A 7,183-nucleotide genomic window follows, 5' to 3' on the forward strand; every position below is an offset into this window, starting at 1 on the left:
TTTGGTGTTCTGCATTCATATCTTTTCCTTTCTGTTTCTAGAGTTTGAATGTTGATATTGAACTATCAAAGTAGTCTGTGGTGTTAGATTCTTTTAAGTTTCTGTTTCTCTTATTCTGGTGTTCTGCATGCATTCATAGTTTTTCCCTTTGTAGCTATATGTATATATTATATGTTGCTGACACGTTGGGCATGAACAAATAGATGCAAATATCAAATTGTATTGCTTTACTTGCTATGCAATATCATCCCTCTCCTTTGGTATATCCAAAAGGAGGTATAGTTACTGAGCAATTATGGTAGATTCTCAGTAAGCTATATGCTCATACACTCCCGAAATTCTCCATTCTCTTCCCCAAAATCTCATATTACCATTTTAGGATTAAATTTTTCCATCTCTTCGCGGATTCTAGGGTTTGCATGCAGAAGGCCGGATTTAATTAGTTGTAGGTTTTTAATCAATTGAGGTAAGGGGAGGGAAATTATGAAATTCGGAGAGGCTTTCACGGAATACCTGCATAACGAACGAGTGCGGTACTTCTTGGAGAAATGCTCGCATGTCGAGTATAAGCGCCTCAAGAAGGTCCTCAAGACTTGTCAGACTTGGAAGACACCATGATGATGAGGCTGAACAAGAAGAGGCGTCTATTGATCCTGATCAAAATCAGCTGTCCTGTCAATGTCAATCTTGCCCTGGTAAGAATTAATTGTCTTTCCCCATATATATATATATATATATATATATATATATATATATATATATTTTTTTTTTTTTTTTTTTTTTTCATTGTGTTGTTTGAATTACGCATGTTTTTTTTTTTGGTTAGAGTGTATAGTAATGATGATGGAATCTGTATGATATGGCAATGGAGAATGAGTGCTTTCTCTTTTTGTGTAGAAGACTACTGGACCACAGCTGTGATTCACTTGTGGAGTTTACAAATTTCAATAAGGAAAAAGGGTCACTGATTTGATGTCACCTGCTATAAAACAACTCTTTTTGAGTATGTTTGGGTTTAAATTTCACCATATTAGGTTGAGATTCACCCAGATTTTTTTTAGTTCAATCAATCCCATTCTACTCAAATGGATTTCAAGAATTATAGGCAAAAACATGCATGTTGTTTTAGCCCCTTTGGATATTATTTTTGCCTTCCTAAATCATGTCATTGGACAACTAAGTGTTCAATTATACCAACAACAGATAAGACACTTATTTCAACTGTCTGAAAAATGTGGGATGCTCTCCCCTCATAATCCTTTCCTAGCATTCCTATTTGGTGATCATCTGCATCCCCATTTGGTGATCATCTAAGTCATCAAGATTTAAAATTTTTGTTTCCTGATAGACTGAGTAGTGAGTACGTAGTATATGTAGAGTTAATATAGAGTCAAAGATAGATGCTACTTCATTACATGGAACGCCGGTTTATATTACCAATGATTAAAGTAGACCAGTCTCATCTAGTTTCAATGTCCATCTTGTAGTGTGTGATCAAACATTCTTCTCAGAGTTGATGAAGGAAGCTTCAGACATAGCTATATGTTTGAACTATTTTTATTATTATTATTTTTTTAAATCGTGGTTCATCTCACCATGAATATTCATCTTTGATCGCAAATTTATGTCTTTGGATTCAATGGTGCCAGTCTCTGTGAAAGTCCATGCATGTCCTTAGTATTTAGATTTAAAAGTATCTTTCCCCTTGTTTCTGGTGGGGCATATCTTGTATACAAATATCAATTACGGGTAAGACATGCATATAATATTGAATTAAGTGTTATCATCTCCTTGGAAAATATTATAGCAGGGAAATTATTACCCGAGCTGAATTGCAATTATGGGTAAATGAATGTGAGATACCCTTGTTGCATGAATTCAATGGTAGTGCAAAAGAGAGTGGGATGTCCATTGAGGTATGTAGTCAGCTCAACATTTCTTTCATATATATATATATATATATATATATATATATATATTTATGATTTTATAGCGCTCTCCTCAAGTAATCTGTCTCATTTAAATTGTAGGAGGAAAGACGCCTATTATATGTTGCAATGACTCTGCTCGAACAGAACTTTTCATGCTTTATGTTTTGATGGATTCCAATTGGTAGGTCTGTTTTAGTTTTAGGCTTTATCATACTTTTATCTATTTATATATTTTTTCTAGTTTGGTTACAGTATTACAGCAAATATATTCATGCAATTTGTCTGTGCCTAGTTTTTTTTATAGTAACTTGTTCAGCATTGTTGACCTTTGACTCGATTAATCATAATTAAGGACTTAAATATCCCAAAAAGGTATAGTTAAGTTAACCAACAAATTGTGTTATGGATGCTAGGATAGGAATGTCTTGTAAGGTCAATGTCTTTTTGTCTTTCCCTTTTCCTTTCCTTTCTTTCCTTTTGTTTTCCTTGTTATAGCTAATTGTTTATTTCATTTTATTTGCAGGTGAAAACAGAAGAACAAATGGGATATAAGTATGGCGAGACTTGTTTTCGTTTATGTTTCTAGTATTATGTACCATTTAGACTTAAATTTTCTAGTATTATGTACCATTTAGACTTAAATTTTTGTTTTATTTCGACATGTTACACATAGAAATACTTGGGATGTTGTTATGTACTTTGAGCATCAATATTAATCAAAATTTATTTACTTATGATATGTATTCTCATTAGATTTCCTAGCAATAGTTACAAGTCAGTTTATAACTATAAAAATGAAGTCATATAAGAACTAATACATCAGTTCTAAAAGAAAAAATTGATGTCCCATTAGTCAGTGGATAACAAAATATTAAGCAAGAAACGATGTAACACAACCCAATGAACATCGACTTATTAAGTAAGAAACGATGTAAAACAACCCAATGGACATCGAGTTATTAAATAAGAAACGATGTAAAACAACGCAATGGACATCGACATTGTGTAAGAAACGATGTAAAACAAATCAATGGACATCGATTTGTTAAATGAAAAATGATGTCTAGTATAAGTATGAACATTGGTGCCAACCTCAAAAACTGATGTTTAATAGAAAAATGGACATCATTTCATAAAAGGAAACGATGTTTAATAGAATAATGAACATTGGTCGCGTAATACAAAAGAATGTAGATTCAATCTTAAATAGTGTGATATATGGCAAGTACCCGTAAAACTTATAAAGATCAGGCAAACTTCAAAAACACCGATGTGTAAGGGAATATAACACATCGTTTCTAGAATGAGTAACGATGTTAAAATGAATACTAGTGCTATTGGACCTATAATTCGTTAAGCATTAAATGCATAAATATGAAGGTTTAACAATATTTAAAAACACCAATTTGTGATCATAATAGCAGTTTAACATTGATTCTGGAACATAATCCGATGTTTATTATGATATGGGACATCGGTTTTTAACCGATGTCTATTTTTTTCCAATCTTTTACATCACCCACTAACACATGTGTACAAAAAAAATTTTTACATCGGTTTCTGGCCGATGTATATGAGGAAAATTCTAGTAGTGAGCTAATCAACCTACTACAAGTGGCTGAGAGGCATGATGTGGCTCTTTTGAGCAACAATGCCAGGCCCGTTGAGACAAAGAAAATTCCTGAGGCTAATTATGGCAAAGTCAGAGGTGGAAAGAACCCCAATGCAAAGGGGGTTGGACGTGCTGATCCCTACCCACGTGGCAACAATGCAACACATGGCAAGAGACGTAGGGGTCGTGGTATGGGCCGTGGAGGCCCTCCAAATGTATGGCGCACAGATGGTGGTGCTGGCCCTAGTGGTCATGGAAACAAGGTGCAAAGGGCACCTAAGAACCCTTCAGTCAAACAGAATAGAGTTGGCAATGAACCATGCTATAGGAGTAGAGTCATGGGGCATTAGTACTAGAACTGCCAAGCAAGCAACAGAGTAGCAGCCAATTACAAGAGGTATAGGGAGTCTAAAGAACAAGAGGCTCACTATATGGAAGAAGGAGGCCATGACCCAGACGTCAACCTCACAATTGCAGACTTCAATGGCAACAAGGAACTTGCTCAGTCAATGGATGCTTCAGATTTTGACTGATCTGCTTTATTTACTTTATTTTCCAAAAACAGTTGTGAAAGCATAATGCCTCATTTTTAATTAGACTATTACTTGATCTTAAAGTTTATTTCCATAATACTTTGATGAATTAGATTTCTGAACAAGACATTGATTTGATTATCGTTGGCTTATTAATAAATTTTGGATTTTATTCTAAAGCATTGAATTTATTCTATTTTTATTTACTACACATATTTACATGGTTCGAAAAAGCACTATAAAGATGTAAAGCAATACATGTAGAGAAAAATTATTAGAATGAAAAAATTATCATTCTACTAAAATAGACATGGTCTAAAGAATATGAGTTATATTTTCTAAATTAATTAATAATACCTCCCATTTATTTGTAGGAATGAATCGAGGAGAACTTGAGTGCTTAGTTGATAGTGTGACTACCCATACCATATTAAGGAATAGGCAATTATTCATTGAATTAACACTATTAAAAACAATTGCTTTTGCGACGCCTATTTTGAGATGGCAAATTGAGCTTTTTGTGACGGAAAAGTTAGCGTTGCAATAGGTGGTGTCACAAACTCCATTTGCGACAGTAAATTTCCGTTGCAAAAAGTATTTGCGACGGAAAACTGTTGCCGTCGCAATGGTTAAACTATTTGCGACGGGTACTTTGCCGTCGCAAAAAGATATTTCATTTTTAAAAAAAATGGGGGTGAATTGGTTGAGACGGATACTTTGTCATCGGAAAAGAATATTTCATTTATAAAAAAAAATTAATAATAATAATGGTGTGAATTGCACACCAAAGTTAATAGCATCTGCAGCAAATATCATATATTGAAAAATATTATGAAACCCATTATCTATAACCAACCAACAATTACAATTCTAAGACTAGCCAAAGGTTCACTTCTAGAAAATATGGATTTAAGGACACTGGAAGTGAGTCCACTGTTACATTATATATAAGCATCAACTTATATATATATTTTCTAAATTAGTTGCAGATTTAAGATCTTCAAATCCTGTTCCAATTTGCTGAAGCTGAGATCTCTGTAAAACAACAACGAGAGGATGTTATAAGAACCCAAAGCCTACTAGTTGGAGGCTTAACTGAGCAAATGAACCTCGTTATTCAAACTGCTATCGAGAAAGTATTAATTCACAGCGCCTTGTGTACTTTTAAAAATATAGTAGAATGAAAGATAGAAAGTAATGAAATAGCAGTATTACAAGATATTCAATGTTATCATTGCTGATAAATCAGGAATAGGTCCAGATATGTATACAAACTAATATCCGATCAAAGGAGAATCAAATACAAAATGAAATTAAAAATGTACCGTAACTATTATACTTGTCATTAGGTATGTTCTATCAACCTTAAATAGATGCAGAGCTACATGAACTCCAATGATTTGTCCTTGCCAAAATAAGAACCTAAACAAACAAGCCAATAGACAGAAATTTAGATTATTGATACAATGTATCTGCTATAAGGTTTGTGTCATAACCTAGCAGCCAAAACTAAAACCATATGCAATTCAGTTACTAAGGTTTGTGTCAAATACATTTGCAACTTTTCTACAATAGTAATAGAGATCTATCATGCATGCATATTAGGTAGGAAAAAGTAGGTAGGTGCAGATTTAAGAAGTTATAATTTCCCTAAATCATGACTTTGCAGTGAATACATATCTTTAGCTTGGAGCAAAGTCATAATTTCCCTAAATCAAGTTCAGGACAATGAATATATATCAAGCAAAATAAGCATCAATGTATACATCTTCTAGGTTAGGTGCAGATTTAAGAAGTTAAACAAATTTCTAAATTAAAACAAGAATCAAAGTAGTGCAAAATGAGGACTAAAATTGAAAGCAAAGTCAATAGTTTCATACCTTTTGGGAGTTGTGGAGTCTTGAGCTTGCTTAGTATGGTGGACAATGGGAGGAAAAAGACTGCACCTCCAAGTAGTGAGATAGGACAATGAGTGTCTTGATATGCTTCTCCATTTGCTGATAAGGGAAGACAAAAACAAAGGAGGGGATTAGTTGATCAAAACTCTCAAACTTTTGGTGAATTCAACCGACCAAATATAACAACAAACAATCAGTGCACTACTCTATTGTTCATAGAAACAATTAAATTGTAAATCAGTAGAGAATAAAAGAACAATACCACTCTTTTTGACATTAGGAAGAGACAAGGGCTGAAATTTGGAGCGATTGCTATCAGTGCCTACAAATTAACATAAACAAAACCATTTCTTAGCTACTGTTTTCATTCTTCTGCATCTCTCCCTCCCTGCTTTCTCCCTTATATTTCCCTCCCTCTATGCTTGAGTAGAAAATTGAACTCCAAAAACAAAAATAACATAATGAATATGTACGTACTAACCACAACAATTTTGATGTCCTTCAATTCCACTTTTCGATTTGATCCTTGGCTAGCAGCTACAACGCCTTGCACCCATTCCAAGCCTTCACCATGTGTGGGCTTATTCCGAAAAGAAAGCATTGATCAGAATGTTCTGATCAGAATGCATAGAAAACACTGGTTTGTAGTCACTTTCGAAGAAAGACAAAACCTTTTTTAAGCCTTTCGAATTGAAGTTAAGTTTCAGGGAATGATTTGCATCTCTAATCTAACTTACTGAAGATCGAGGATAGAAAACAAGTGTAAAGGTTCTCAAATCAATTGTTTGTAACAATAAGCTGCAAGTTTTGAGAAAATTTCAGAAAACTGGTAACAAGCAAGAAAATTTCACCAACAATTAGTCTTTCAGTGATTTCAAGCAAAACTTTCCAGATTTGAAATAGACATGCAAAGCTACTATTTTGCAAAGTTTCATGCTAATCGAAGTTCAAATGGAGGGTCAAAAAAGAATCTAAAATGGACAGAAACGCTGATTCTGCAGAAATCCTGAAACAGTACAGTGACTTCAAAATAGCACAAGTATCTCATTTTAATTCCATTTTTCTTGAAACCAAGCTCAAAATGATCATTGGAGAGTCTATATTAAGCTGTTAAAAACTGAGAGTAAAACAAGAAGTATAGGTTTTTCAAAAATCATGGAATAGCCCACTGGTTCAGCTTGGGTGTTGTCTTTGAGGCATAACATCAAC

General features: G+C 33.7%; 1 long non-coding RNA gene across 1 annotated transcript; it reads right to left on the bottom strand.

Annotated features, from left to right (window-relative positions):
• Positions 1 to 6,018: 6,018 nt before the first annotated feature.
• LOC112191334 lies at positions 6,019 to 6,932 on the bottom strand. The gene is made up of 3 exons (XR_002932926.2): positions 6,456 to 6,932; positions 6,237 to 6,296; positions 6,019 to 6,073 (listed from the first exon to the last, which is right to left on the bottom strand). It is a non-coding gene; the product is annotated as an uncharacterized LOC112191334 (long non-coding RNA).
• Between the last annotated feature and the right edge of the window lie 251 nt (positions 6,933 to 7,183).

The sequence above is a fragment of the Rosa chinensis genome, chromosome 3 (genome assembly GCF_002994745.2).
Source record: "Rosa chinensis cultivar Old Blush chromosome 3, RchiOBHm-V2, whole genome shotgun sequence".
Lineage (NCBI taxonomy): Eukaryota > Viridiplantae > Streptophyta > Magnoliopsida > Rosales > Rosaceae > Rosa > Rosa chinensis.